General features: G+C 39.7%; 2 pseudogenes; one reads left to right on the top strand and one right to left on the bottom strand.

Annotated features, from left to right (window-relative positions):
- Positions 1-4,296: 4,296 nt before the first annotated feature.
- LOC138431319 (heat shock transcription factor, Y-linked-like) lies at positions 4,297-13,322 on the top strand (annotated as a pseudogene).
- LOC138431398 (small integral membrane protein 13 pseudogene) lies at positions 8,987-9,757 on the bottom strand (annotated as a pseudogene).
- Positions 13,323-16,066: the final 2,744 nt, after the last annotated feature.

The raw sequence follows: 16,066 nt of genomic DNA, 5'->3' as shown, positions 1-16,066 counted from the left end.
CCAACCAGTCCATTCTAAAAAAGATCAGTCCTGGAAGTTCTTTGGAATGAATGATGCTAAAGCTGAAACTCCACTACTTTGGCCACCTCATGCGAAGAGTTGACTCATTGGAAAAGACTCTGATGCTGGGAGGAATTGGGGGCAGGAGGAGAAGGGGATGACAGAGTATGAGATGGCTGGATGGCATCACTGACTCAATGACATGAGTTTGAATGTACTCTGGCAGTCAGTGATGGACAGGGAGGCCTGGGGTGCTATAATTTATGGGGTTGCAAAGAGTCACACACAACTGAATGACTGAACTCAACTGAACTTAAGCAACTGACAAAGAATTAATCTAAAAAATATGCAAGCAACACCTGACACTCTGTTCCAGTTATATAAACAACCCAATGAAAAAATGGGCCAAAGGACTAAACAGACATTTCTACAAAGAAAACATAGAGATGGCTGACAAACACATGAAAAGATGCTCTACATCACTCATGATCAGAGAAATTCAGATCAAAACCACAGTGAGGTACCATTTCATGCCAGTCAGAATGGCTGCTATCAAAAAGTCTACAAACAATAAGTGCTGGAGAGAATGTAGAGAAAAGGGAACCATCTTAAATTGTTGGTGGGAATGAAAAATAGTATAGCCCCTATGGAGAACACTGTGGAGATTCCTTAAAAACAAACAAACAAAACTGTAAATGGAACTGCAATACGACCCAACAATCCCACTGCTGGCCATAGAGACCGAAGGAACCAGAATTGAAAGAGACATGGGTACCCCAATATTCATCACAGCACTGTTTCCTATAGGCAGAACATGGAAGCAAACTAGATGTCCATCAGCAGATGAATGGATAAGGAAGCTGTGGTACATATACACAATGGAGTATTACTCAGTCATTAAAAATAATGCATTTCATTAAATCCTAATGAGGTGGATGAAGCTAAAGCCTATTATACAGAGTGAAGTAAGCCAGAAAGAAATGCACCAATAGAGAAACTAACGCATATATGTGGAATTTAGAAAGATGGTAACGATTACCCTGTATGTGAGACAGCAAAAGAGACACAGATGTATAGAGCAGTCTTTTGGACTCTGTGAGAGAGGGCGAGGGTGAGATGATTCGGAATAATGGCGTTGAAACCTGTATAATATAATTTGGCAAACAAATCACCAGTCAAGGTTCAATGCATGATACAAGATGCTCTGGGCTGGTGCACTGGGATAAACAGGAGGGATGGTATGAGGAGGGAGGTGGTAGGGGGTTCAAGATGGGAAACACATGTACACCCATGGCAGATCCATGTTAACGTACAGCAAAACCAATACAATATTGTAAAGCAATTAGATCCTATTAAAACAAATGAATTTATATTAAAAATAAATATAATAAAATTGTGTCCAATGTGAGGAGAGCAACAGTGTTCTTTAAACAATATCTCTAAGTAAATGAGAGTTACAATTTTATGGGTTCAAAGTGTCCTCATCAGTATAAGCCCTACCTCTTATTACAGAAAGAATAGTGGAAGATGAGCTCAATTAAAGGAGAGCTTTTCATCAACAAGATCTGCATGATTCAGCCAGAAAGTTAGTAAGTAATGCAGGGCTTCCAAAACAGTCCATTTAAGATCTTGGAAGCTAGCAAATAGTTTGGTCACCTAAATAAAGTTGCCTAAAATTGTATATTTGATATATAAACATATATACACCTGTCTATGCATGAGTGTGTGTATAAAAAATGTGCAATGGCTTTTATTTTCTGTTAGGTATAATAGAAATTTAAAAAAAAAGTATGTAGAATGACTCAAAAGTCTACTCGGTTGTTGAATATATATAAGTGGAAATACTTCAAAATATGTTTTCTTGGCTGCATGTAAAATATGAGGACTCTTTTATATCACTCACCTCTCTCCTTTTAATAAATATCTACCAATTTTCAAATGTTCATCCAGCTTAATGACAAAAATACATATATATACATATATACATGTATACATACATATAGACATAAATACATATATATTTTTATATATATACACACAAATATCACATATAAAATAGAGAGATATGTTTTTATAAAAGAAAATATTGATACCAAGCTTAGATTTCAGAATTATTTCCAACTCCATGCTCCATTTCAACAAGAAAGAGCCAAAGTTATTGCTGATTCAAACACTACAAGAGCTGAGAAAGTTGAAAAATAAATTGAACCTGCAACTGAGATTTTCTGTCACGTTTATGATTGAGCTCTAAGTCCAAAACTTTATTTCCTTTCTTGTACTAAGCAGTCCCTTAAGATTGAAAAGTATGAAATCCGAGAGAGAGAGGTAGGAGATTGCATACCTCCTCGTGTGCAAAAGTAATTTTAATCAGAGAAGCTAGAAAAGACAGAAACTCAGGAGCATAATCAAGTGATAGACCATAATAATGATTTAGCCATTAAGCAAACTCAAGGGTCTTTAGTTCCTCCTCAAGGGCCATCGATAACATTCTGAGCAATATCCTGTGAACAGTTTTAGAGATGCTAAAACACCAACCAGACTGAAATTTAAGTACATAGTTGGAACTAGACAGTCGATGATGTGAACTCCCAATATCGTCAGTAACAGGCCATTAGTAGAATGTCCCAATACTGGTCACAGACCCAAAGTCCCACCCTCACTCTGTCATTAAAATCCTTCCCTTGAGAGTATTTGGGGATTTGGGTCTTTGAAGCACCAGCTGCTAAGACACCTTGCTCAGTCCTACATTAAACATTGATTTCACTGAAACCCAAAGTCAGTTCAGAGATTTTACTGCACAGAAGCCAGTAGACCAAATTTGCTTGGGTAACAGTACTGAATAACAAGAATATGTGTACAGAAGGGTGATAAATCACTTTTATTTCAGAAACGAAGTAGATTTATTGATGTGTTTTTTTAGTGTAAAAATTCTTTAGGAATGAGATTTTTCATGCTTCATGATTTTGGTTACTATTTCTATAAGCAGTCTGTATTTTATGTTGATGCTGAAGTAGACACTGGTTGAATATTACTCTTCAATTGCTAGGAGACCAGAGAATTTGTGATGTCACAGCTTTTTGACTTGGAAGACCTCTGTGATGGTCTAGAGAGTTTCTCTCTGTAGGTCAGCCAAGCAACATTTTAAGTTGCAGTGTGTAAAATCAAACAAATGAGAAAAGTTTATGAAGAAATGTTTCTCCCATTTCAATTCAGTTCAGTCCCTCAGTCATGTCCGACTCTTTTCAACCCCATGAGTCACAGCACGCCAGGCTTCCCTGTCAATCACCAACACCCGGAGTTCACTCAGAATCACGTGCATCCAGTCAGTGATGCCATCCAGCCATCTCATCCACTGTCATCACCTGCTCCTCCTGCCCACAATCCCTCCCAGAATCAAAGTCTTTTCCAGTGAGTCAACTCTTCCATGAGGTGGCCATGGTACTGGAGTTTAACTTTTAGCATCATTCCTTCCAAAGGAATCCCAGAGCTGATCTCCTTCAGAATGGATTGGTTGGATCTCCTTGCAGTCCAAGGGACTCTCAAGAGTCATCTCCAACACCACAACTCAAAAGCATCAATTCTTTGGCGCTCAGCCTTCTTCACAATCCAACTCTCACATCCATACATGACCACAGGAAAAACCATAGCCTTGCCTAGATGGAGCTTAGTAGGCAAAGTAATGTCTCTGTTGTGAATATGCTATCTAGGTTAGTCATAACTTTCCTTCCCAGGAGTAAGCATCTTTTAATTTCATGGCTGCAGTCACCATCTGCAGTGATTTTGGAGCCCCCAGAAAATAAAATCTGACACGGTTTCCACTGTTTCCCCATCCATTTCCCACGAAGTGATGAGACCAGATGCCATGATCTTCGTTTTCTGAATGTTGGCTTTAAGCCAACTTTTTCACTCTCCACTTTCAGTTTCATCAAGAGGCTTTTTAGTTCCTCTTCAATTTCTGCCATAAGGATGGTGTCATCTGCATATCTGAGGTTACTGATATTCCTTCTGGCAATCTTGATTCCAGCTTGTCTTTCTTCCAGTCCAGCATTTCTCATGATGTACTCTGCATATAACTTAAATAAGCAGGGTGACAATATACAGCCTTGACGTACTCCTTTTCCTATTTGGAACCAGACTGTTGTTCCATGTCCAGTTTTAACTGTTGCTTCCTGACTTGTATACAGATTTCTCAAGAGGCAGGTCAGGTGGTCTTGTATTCCCATCTCTTGAAGAATTTTCCACAGTTTATTATGATCCACACAGTCAAAGGCGTTGGCATAGAAAGATTTCTCTGAGATGGTACACATTTCTTCAGAAATTCAAGATGGGTCTATTGTGATCAAAAGGCCATGCTACACATATTCTGTCTCTGAAATGATGAGGCAAATAATTTTCTTTCACTCACATTTCCACAAAAACTTTGGAATATAGTTGACAGTGATCAGTTTGAATCTATTTGGTGGGATGAGAGTGGCACATGTATAGTGATCAATGAAGAACTCTTTGAAAAAGAAGTCTTGGAAAGAAAGGGAACTTTCTGAATATTTGAAACCAAGAGTATGAAAAGTTCAATTCGACAGCTTAACCTTTATGGATTTAATAAAAAGCGACAAACTTTTCAAAGATCTGCTTTACTACCTGTCTTTCTGGAAGTAGAAGAAAAACATCTCTTTTGAGTAAGGTATTCCAACACTTTCACTTATTGAAAATATGTAAGATCAAATCATGTGACATAGAAGAATGTTCTCATATGTAGCTAAAACGGAATTTAAACTCGAAATAACAAGTTGCTTAACAAGTTTTATTTTTTGAAGTTGAGAATAGCTGGAGGTTAGATACTAGATGTTTAACAAACTTTGCTAGCAACTTGAAAACAGATAAAAGTCCCGAGGCTATTTAAAGTGGTATGTACAGTATATATACAACATATTTTTAGTTGAGGAGCATGTCCTTTCTAACATGTCATTACCTGTTAAAATTACTAATGGAGGTGGTTTATTTGATGTTATTTAGTTGGTTTCCTTAAAGGAATAGGTTTTTTAATAACTTAGCTTTGTTTGTCAGTTTTACCTTGGTTTAAAAAGAAACTAAATAATTTAATCCTTTGATTTTAGTTACAGACCTACTATAATCCAAGTTTCAAAAGAGGCCTTCCCCAACTTTTTTTGTTGTTTGTTTTCACTTTAATTTATTCTTTGTAAAGTGACATCATACAGACAAACCACATAAGCTTTAGACATAGTGTTGACCAGTTTTAACAGCTAGTAACTGTTTTACAGCGAATAACATTTACACGGACTCCTCATCTCGTTATACAAAGGCATTATGAACACACACAGTTCTAATTTCTTATAAACCTATTTGTCAAGCAGCAAGATGACAATATACCATAGCATAGCACAGAACGTTTCCTTCAAGAAACCAGAGCAGCACTATTTGGTGAATGGTTATGCATAGAATTTAAAGAGTAATAAACACTGGTCATAAAGCAAGGGATACACATACATTAATAAGTGATAAATGTTAATTTTTATTAATATAAGATAAAATGTTTCTCTTTATGCTTTAAGTTAAAAACTATAGAATACTTTAAAAGCAGACAATACAAGGTGCTTTCATTTTAGACTCCATATCAAAATACTACTCCATTAATTGCTTAAGAACCCATAACCTTTGAGTACTGCTCATTGGCTTTTTAAATCAACCTGAAATATAAAAGCACTTCAAGTTTACCAGTCAAAAGCTAATGTTACACTGGTTACATGTTACATTAAAACATAGCTTTTAAGAAAAACTGAATTTAAAAATACTGCAGCATGGAACTCTAAAAAGTAAAAATGCACTACTTTCAAGTCTTTCAACACATTTTGGTTTAAAATGCCCTATTTTGTGAAACCATTACCTACTATATTCCCAACTTTCAGTTAAAATGACAGGTTGAAGTTGTTTTTAAATCTGATAAAAATCTAAAGAAATGGATCAGCATGTACATTGGCTATCCACCACAAAACGTTGTTCCCACCACGAAAACATCACTACAGAGAGCTCCTGGATGAATATAAATCTTAAAAACTTTAACAGCGTCACACAAATATTTAGTGTCTTTTGGCCTTGAAATCAGAGCAATGCTACCAATAAATCTGATATACGCAATTTTCACAGAATTTTCAGAAGCAAAAGAAGAAAAACGATTTGTAAGTGGTTGGTTGGATAGAAATGAAAGCACCCACTAGAGTCTTCTCATTTTAGAATTCATCCTCCAACGAGGGCGTCCGAGGTCACCATCACTGTCTGAGAGCATTCAGACAAGACTAATACTTGTTTTGTTTTGTTTTCATGCTCAGAACCCTCCAAGCTTCAACATCAACCACAGGCCACTAAGAAACTGAAAATGCACTTATGATGAGCTCTGCAAGTTCAGCTACAAAAGCACTAAAACAGGAAAAACAAAAACCCTGTATCACACAAGTAACTCTGTGTTAACTATTTCTCTTGCCTCTCTCCGTGGCCTTAGAAACATGCACTATGGTGAGTCTATTAGGAAAAGAGGTGCATGGGGGAAAAAATGTTTCAAACAAAGAAATCAGTTTGTAGAATTTTCATATGGCAGCAGCTACTTCTTTTTACTTTCCTAAGAGTTAAAACATGGCAGAGTGTGAGCTATTAATATGCTCTGGGCATATTTCCCAAGCAAGCTAAGCAGAATATTTCTTAAAATTCTATTTTTAAAGACATTCATAAAAGCATAAATATTAATAAATAATACCAACATGTATATCTTTTCATGGATTAATTTATGGATGACCCTTGAATATTTTAGCGGTTATGTTGGCCATCACTCTTAATACTGACACAATAGGAAGCCTTCCAGCTACTAAAAAAGTTGGTCAGCAACTATTATCTAACCTAAGACATTCACTACAAAGCAGAATCCATAGCTCCAAATATCAGCCTGCAAAAAATCCAATTCAAATATCCTCCCAGCACCAAGAAGCATGAGGTTTTCCCCTACCTGATGAGCACTTTAATGTGATATTTAGCTAGTACAAAAGCATTAAAATGAATGCTTGAACAATATAGTCACATAGAGAAAAAAGTGTATCCAGTAAGGAAACAAAGACGGTGCCCCGCTCTGAGCTGCTGGGGACCGCTCCCCTTAGCAAATATTGAAAAGTAAAGTTAAACTCTGTAAATTCCCTTTTAGTACATGCAAAGGGCCACAATGACAGCACAGGTGTTCATCAATTCGGGGCAGAGCAGATGAACTGTTAATAAAACTATCAGCGTCGAGTATGAGGTATCAAACAAAGTTACACAGTCATGAAACAGAGGCGATATTCTGTAATGACTAGTTCTTGAGAAACAAACGTTTAAAATAGAAAGAACTTAAGATTAATAAAGTAAGTTGGCTTTGCAATTCACTTTCATGTAAAGCAGGCAACACTAAATGGGAAAGTTCTTTAATGCATAGCTCTCTTCCCCAGGAAACACTGAGTCCAAAGTTCAGTGAAGACAAACAAGGGAACATGGCAGGAATCACTTTACAGTAAAGCAGGCATTTTCACCCGCTCTCTCAATACCTAGCGCCTCGGAGGCCTTGTCACTGAACTGCTGTCTGTGAAGAAGTATTTTCTCCTCAGCACATGCCTTGAGCAGGAAGTCCTCCCATGTGCAAGGAGTAATGAAGCCTACCCTTCCTGAAGGAAGAGGACAGAGCCCAGATTCCCACATTTCTATTCTAGAATCGTGAACAGGGTGCTCCAAAAGATGTCTCAGAGGATAACTATTTTAACGATATGGTAAGAGTCAGAATTAAGTTCCCCAATAAATAGTTGCTATCCTAGGAATAAAAATAAATTTTTTCCCCCTAACCTAAGATACCATCACCGGTAAGATGCACCATAAATATCACTAAGAAAAGACACAGGCGATTCAACTATGACACGATGCTTTTGTATTCTGCAGAATGCCTAGTTTTCTGATTTACTCAAACAGAGCTTTCAAACAGGTATTTATCAGATCAACCTTGTGCTCACGTCCAGGAAGTACATGATGAAATAAGTTGGTTAAGTGATGACTATAACTTCGTAGTCTGAGTCTAACTCTTCAGAATCATTCAAATAGGCGTCTGCGTTCCTCCAGACCACACCCCCCTGGGCATCGTCAAGCGCCCTGGTGATAGAGCACCGCTTTAAACGGCGCTCGGGCACCGCCCGCTGGTTAACGTCAGCGGAAAGCTTTGGACGCAATGAGGTCTGACGCCTCAAGGACAGTCCTGCTCGACGCATGAATCGATCACACCAGCCTCTGGTGGCTTTGAACTTCGCTTCATCTATCCCGAGGCCTTTGGCAATTTCTCCGGCCTTCAGCTGCATTGCTTGGCGTGTGACGGGCAGTCCTTTTGCACGCGTCTCACTGACAAAATGTAGCACACCCTCGTCTACCTGCGGGTATCTTCCTTTCTTAGGTCCCGTAAAGCACTTTGTGGTGGCTTTACAAGAAAATATGGAGTTTCGGTCGCTCCTCCAGCGACGGATGTTTGCCTCGCTGATGTGAAACGCACGCCCTGCTGCTCTGTTGCCGTGCTTTTCTGCATACACGATGACTTTTCGTTTCAAGGCTGAATCATAGTGTAATCTTTTTGAAGACATTTTTAAAAGCCAGTTAAACCTGACACATTTGATACCAACAATCAGTAATGCTACTATGACAAGCCTGAGGTCCACACGTGCCCAGACGAGGGTAATTACATCACGACTGTTGCCTGGTTGACTGTAACCGTGAGATATATCCCAATTTCAGACAAGGCATGATGTGGGGGCGGGAGGGGGGAGGGGAAACATGACGCAGAACTAACATTAATAAAATATGGATTTTCAAGCCTGTAATATTTATCAGATTAACACCAGTGCAAGAAAAGAAGCCCAAGGGTCAAAGAAAAAGTATATATGTTTAAGCATACAAGCAAAAATTGTCTTAACGATGAAATCTGCAATGGTTCGATTTGGTTGAACTTCCCTTTATTTGCATATGGCTTACATGTAAATCTTTTTTTGAATTGGACTTAGAATCCAAGAATGAATGTTCTTCACTCCTTTAGCAAACTGCAAAGCCCCATCATTACAGAGAGACTCCCAGAACCCTTGGTCATTCGCCATCACAGGACCGGCTGGCTCAGTGGCCTTCATCCGCAGGGGCCCTCCTCTGGCGAGCAGACCTGATCCTGTGCGGAGACGGTGAAGCATCTTCTTCGGTCTCAGATCCTGAAGGCTCACGGTCTCCCTCCTGGGATCCGGTGTCTCCATCCAGTTCCCGAAGAAACTTGAATTTTGACAAAGAAAGATGCCAAACAAAATACCAACCGCACACCATCAGCAGCAGCACGATCAGCAGCGTGGCCACGAACACCAGCAGGGTCAGCCCCACGTTGTGCCACATCTTGGGGGCGGCGGGGCGGCGGCCGGCGCGGGCGGGCAGGCGGGAGGGCGGCGCGGCCGGGGCTTCAGGGGCCGGGGCGGCATGAGCGGCGGACGCCCCCCGCCCCCACCCGCCGGCAGCGCCCCCGGGAGGCGGGACGGGGCGGGGCGGCGCGGGGGCGGCCCCGCGGCCGGCGGCCGGCCTGCGCGGTCCCTCTCAGGGCAGCAGACCGATATCGGGCGGGAGGCGGAGAGTGGGGGCGCCGCTACTCGCTCATCGCTCCGGGGACCCGGGGACGCGGCTCCGGGAGACCCCGGAGGCGGCCGGATGTGCTTCCATGGCGGACCGAGGGCGAGCACAGGAGCGTGCGGCGGCCGCCTGACCCTCGCGGTCGCCCACCCGAGGGTCCTTCGGCCCCCCTCGCGGACGGCAGGTAACGTCTCCCCGCGGCGTTGGGATTTACAATGTGTCTCCAATATCTTCATTAGTTCAAGATAACAAGAAGCATGCTAAAGCAAGTGTCAAAAAAGATGATCATAATTCTGAATTTCTTCCAGAAACGATTGGAGAGAGCACATTTTCAGCCTCCACAAGTTTAAGTGTGCCTTTCATACAAAAGCCTCATACCAGCCAGATAGTCGCTAATACAAGCACTGTATCTCCATGTGACTTACCTACCCCATCAGCAATATCAGTTAGACAAACAGACCGGATTGCGGTAGATCAACCTGCTATTTTACAAAAGTTGAGCATTTGTAATTGGCACTCACATAGCAGGTACACTCATAAATGGCTACTTGAGGACTTTGCTACTACAACTATAGTTACTTCTCTCACATTGTATCTCCATTACAGAGCAGTTATTCTGGACTGATGGTTCAGTTCAATGCTCAGCCATGTCCGACTCTTTGAGACCCCGTGAATCACAGCAGGCCAGGCTTCTCTGTCCATCACCAACTCCCGGAGTTCACTCAGACTCACATCCATCGAGTCAGTGATGCCATCGAGCTATCTCATCCTCTGTCGTCCCCTTCTCCTCCTGCCCCCAATCTCTCCTAGAATTAGAGTCTTTTCCAATGAGTTAATTATTCGCATGAGGTGGCCAAAGTACTGGAGTTTCAGCTTTAGCGTCATTCCTTTCAAAGAAATCCCAGGGCTGATCTCCTTCAGAATGGATTGGTTGGATCTCCTTGCAGTCCAAGGGACTCTCAAGAGTCGTCTCCAACACCACAGTTCAAAACCATCAATTCTTCGTCGCTCAGCCTTCTTCATAATTCAACTCTCACATCCATGCATGACCACAGGAAAAATGATAGCCTTGACTAGAAGGACCTTAGTAGGCAAAGTAATGTCTCTGCTTTTTTTTTTTTTTTTGTAATTTTTTTTTCCTTTATTTTAATTTGCAGTACTGTATTGGTTTTGCCATACATTGACATGAATCGACCATGGGTGTACATGTATTCCCAAACATGAACCCCCCACCCACCTCCCTCCCCATAACGTCTCTCTGGGTCATCACCATGCACCAGCCCCAAGCACGCTGTATCCTGCATCAGACATAGACTGGCGATTCGATTCTTACATGATAGTATACATGTTACAATGCCATTCTCCCTGTCTCTGCTTTTGAATATACTATCTAAGTTGGTCATAACTTTTCTTCCAAGGGGTAAGTGTCTTTTAATTTCATGACTGCAATCACCATCTGCAGTGGTTTTAGAGTCCCCCAAATAAAGTCTGACACTGTTTCCTCATCTATTTCCCATGAAGTGATGAGACCGGATGCCATGATCTTCATTTTCTGAATGTTTAGCTTTAGGCTAAATTTTTCAGTCTCCACATTCAGTTTCATCAAGAGACTTTTCTGTTCCTCTTCACTATCTGCCATAAGGGTGGTGTCATCTGCATATCTGAGGTTCTTGATATTTCTCCCAGCAATCTTGATTCCACCTTGTGTTTCTTCCAGTCTGGTGTTTCTCATGATGTACTCTGCATATAAGTTAAATAAGTAGGGTGACAATATACAGCCTTGATGTACTCTTTTTCCTATTTGGAACCAGTCTGTGGTTCCATGTCCAGTTTTAACTGCTGCTTCCTGACCTGCATACAGATTTCTCAAGAGAAAGGTCAGGTGTTCTACTATTCCCATCTCTTTCAGAATTTTCCACAGTTTATTGTGATCCACACAGTCAAAGGCTTTGGCATAGTCAATAAAGGAGAAATAGATGTATTTCTGGAGCTTTCTTGCTTTTTCCATGATTCAGAGGATGTTGGCATATTGATCTCTGGTTCCTCTGCCTTTTCTAAAACCAGTTTGAACATCAGGAAGTTCACGGTTCATATATTGCTGAAGCCCGGCTTGGAGAATTTTGAGCATTGCTTTACTAGCGTGTGAGACGAGTGCAATTGTGTGGTACTTTGACCATTCTTTGGCATTGCCTTTTTTTGGGATTGGAATGAAAACTGACCTTTTCCAGTCCTGTGGCCACTGCTGAGTTTTCCAAATTTGCTGGCATATTGAGTGCGGCACTTTCACAACCTCATCTTTCAGGAGTTGAAATAGCTCAACTGGAATGTCATCATCCACTAGCTTTGTTTGTAGCGATGTTTTCTAAGGTCCACTTGACATCACATTCCAAGATGTCTGGCTCTAGATTGGTGATCACACCATCATGATTTCTGGGTCTTGAAGATCCTTTTTGCACAGTTCTTCTGTGTATTCTTCCCACCTCTTCTCAATATCTTCTGCTTCTGTTATGTCCAGATTATCTCTGTTCTTTATGGAGCCCATCTTTGCATGAAATATTCCCTTGGTATCTCTAATTTTCTTGAAGAGATCTCTAGTCTTTCCCATTCTGTTGTTTTCCTCTATTTCTTTGCATTAATCGCTGAAGAAGGCTTTCTTATCTCTTCTTGCTATTCTCTGGAACTCTGCTTTCAGATGCTTATATCTTTCCTTTTCTCCATTGCTTTTCACTTCTCTTCTTTTCACAGCTATTTGTAAAGCCTCCCCAGACAGCCATTTTGCTTTTTTGCTTTTTTTTTCCATGAGGATGGACTTGATCCCTCTCTCCTGTACAATGTCACGAACATCATTCCATAGTTCGTCAGGCACTCTATCTATCAGATCTAGGCCTTAATTCTATTTCTCACTTCCACTGTATAATCATAAGGGATTTTATTGAGGTCATACCTGAATGGTCTAGCAGTTTTCCCTCCTTTCTTCAACTTGAATCTGAATTTGCTAATAAGGAGTTCATGATCTGGGCCACAGTCAGCTCCTGGTCTTGTTTTTGTTGACTGTATAGAGCTTCTCCATCTTTGGCTGCAAAGAATATAATCAATCTAATTTTTGTGTTGACCATCCGGTGAGGTCCATGTGGAGATACTTCTCTTGTGTTGTTGGAAGAGGGTGTTTGCTAGGGTCAATGCATTTCCTTGGGAAAACTGTGTTAGTCTTTGCCCTGCTTCATTCCACATTCCAAGGCCAAATTTGCCTGTTACTCCAGGTGTTTCTTGACTTCCTACTTTTGCATTCCAGTCCCCTATAATGGACAGGACATCTTTTTTGGGTGTTAGTTCTAAAAGTTTTTTTAGGTCTTCATAAAACCGTTCAACTTCAGCTTCTTCAGTGTTACCGGTTAGGGGATAGACTTGGATAACTGTGATATTGAATGGTGGAAACTAAATTTTTAGTCAGGCATAGCTTTATTTCACCCCATGACAATTCTTTTCCTTCCTTGAAAGACAGAGGCAATTCATGGTTCTCAGTGTCAAAAATCACTTATACATCTGCCTCTTCTTTTTCAAATGAACTCATAAACAATCATCATTATATGAAAACCATGCTAATTAAATCTGACCAATCAAATACGTGTCAGATTATGGAGCCTAAAGAAGATTGAAATTTACATTCGGAGATGTCAGCAAATACCTACAATTCTGGTATTTGAACAATAAACTTACATGTTCTTTTTCATAGTTTCATTTTCTATTTTCAAAAAGGAAGAGTAAAATAAGGTTTTAGTTCAATGGTTGGCTATTTTACTGCATGGGTTTATAAACATTTTAGTTCAAGAAAATATTTGTCATGCATCCTAGGTAAATGACACCTAATATATTTGTAAGCAAGAATATGAGAACAAAGGGAAAAGGTGTAATGGATGTAAAGTGATTTCTGAAATCATCCCTGCTGAGATGAAGTGGTGTCTAAATCAGGATGGTATGAGTGAAGGAAGAGATGCAAATAAAACTAGAAAAATGAAAATAGAGTATGAACTTAGGTGCATTCACATATTATATTCTATTAGCTACTGGTAGAGTCATAAAAGGTTAGACAGCTGATTGTTTTCATTATAGAAATTCATTTCACCCTTGAAAATATAGATACTGTAGCACGTCTAAAATCATGATCACAATTATACCATCAGCGTGATACCAAAGACAACATGACATAATCAGTGACTGGCCCATCGTCAACACAAGATATGTACTTTACAAGTTGTATTCTATAGGGTCATTTTTGCTCTGCTGTCCTTAAAGCATGTCTTTATTTCCTGACACCAAGATTCCACCTATTAATTCCAAATGCATGTTTATATTTTGCTTATCTGTTGCCACAGAGACAGAATAAACTCCTGGTGATGACTGCAGCACGTCAGAATGGTTAAAAGTTCTTGGAAGACATGATATCTATTTTCCTCAGTAATTTAATTATCTTTCTCTTACACCGTACTTCTGAAGCTACAGTCACGCAAATATTTTCAGTCACGCTAAGCCCCTTCTCACAACTTTGTCTCAGCTCTTTCTTGGGATTAGAAGGAAATCCTGTTTACTCTCCTGCAAAGAAGAGCAGAAATATCAGCCCTTCAATGTGTTTTAGGACTAGTCTCTTTATGTATCTTTCACATCAGCTGAAATATAGAGCCTGCCAATGACACACTTAAAGTGCTTACTGAATTATCAATAAAGAAATGTAATAACCAATCAAATGCTCCGCACATTACTCACCAACATTCTATAACCTGCACTACTATCGTAATTCATCTTTCCTATTTACTTAAAATTTTTCCAAATTGATAAATATTTATTATATTTACATGGATGTAAGATTTCTTGGGAGGAATGTATTCCCGTGTTTTGAAGAATATTCCATGTTTTGATGTTATTGTTCTCTTGTGTCATTTTGTTGTGCCAATCAAAGTCTTTGCATAGTCAAATAGGAGTAGATGCTTTTTTGGAGTCCTCTTGCTTTTTGGAGGACCCAATGGGTGTTACCAAATTAATCTCAGGTTCCTCGGCCCTTTATAAATCCAGCTTGAACATCTGGAAGCTCATGGTTCATGTTCTGTTGAAGCCTGGCTTCAGGAATTTTGATCAGTTCTTTGTGACTGTGTGAAATGTGTGCAATTAAGCAGGAGTTTTCACATTCTTTGGATTGCCTTTCTTTGCGGTTGGAATGAAAACTGACCACTTCTAGTCCTCTGGCCACAGGTGAGTCTCCCAAATTTGCTGACATTTGGAGGGCAGCACATTCACAGCATCATCTTTTAGAATTTGAAAGAGCTCAACTGAATTCCGTCACCTCCACAAGCTTAGTTTGTTGGTAAGCTTCCTAAGTCCCACTAGACTTCACGTTCCAGGATGTCTGGCCCTAGGTGAATGATACATCATCGTGCTTAACTGGGTCAGGAAGATCTTTTGTGCATAGTTCATCTGTGTATTCTTGCCACCTCTTCTTAATAGCCTCTGCTTCTGTTATGTTCGTACCATTTCTGTCTTTTATTGTGCCCATTTTGCATGAAAATTTCCCTTGGTATCTCTGACTTTCTTGAAGACATCAGCAGACTTTGCAATTCTATTTATTTCCTTTATTTATTGGCATTGATACCTGAGGCAGATTTTATCTCACCTTGCTATTCTTTGTGCCTCTGAATCCAGATGTGTAGTTTTCAGTTTCCCCTTTCGTTTAGGTTCACTCCTGTTCTTAGCTCTTTGTGAGCCCTGGTAAGTTTATCATTTTGCACTTCTTTCCATGCGGATGGTCTTGATCACTGCTTGCTTTACATCACAAACCTCCACCCATAGGTCTTCAGACACTCATCTATCAGATAGAATCCCCTGTATCTATTTATCACTTTCGCTGTATAATCATAGGAGTTTTGATTTTACATGTGTAAAATATATTAATTCCCTATTTCATGTAAGGAAATCTTCACCCATATATTCATCAAAGAAATACAGAAAATTCTATATGTTATTTGGGAAATAGATGAAATATAGATGTTTGATGTTTGCCATTTAGCTAAAATGTTAATTTCTTAATCTTGGGAAATTCTCTTTCATATGTATAAATCTATAAACTGTTTAACAAATTGAGAATTCATATTTCATATGAATTCATATTTCATATGAGAACATTTCTCCCCAGATTGCAAATGTGAAAGAGACAGGATTCCAAATCTCATATCTGAAGACTTTAATTCAAACTTTCTTGATGGAAATATAGAGAATATCACAGCTCATGCATGAAATCTGTGGGAAAATTCTATATTTCTTGTAGGAAAATCAACACAGGTTTTTCAAATGTTAAATAGACAGTATTGAGTATTTCATGAAGGAAAGACCGCAAATATTTTCAAATTACCAA

The sequence above is a fragment of the Ovis canadensis genome, chromosome Y (genome assembly GCF_042477335.2).
Source record: "Ovis canadensis isolate MfBH-ARS-UI-01 breed Bighorn chromosome Y, ARS-UI_OviCan_v2, whole genome shotgun sequence".
Lineage (NCBI taxonomy): Eukaryota > Metazoa > Chordata > Mammalia > Artiodactyla > Bovidae > Ovis > Ovis canadensis.
The sequence above is the reverse complement of the archived record's forward strand: the minus strand, read 5'-3'. Positions and strand labels throughout refer to the sequence as shown.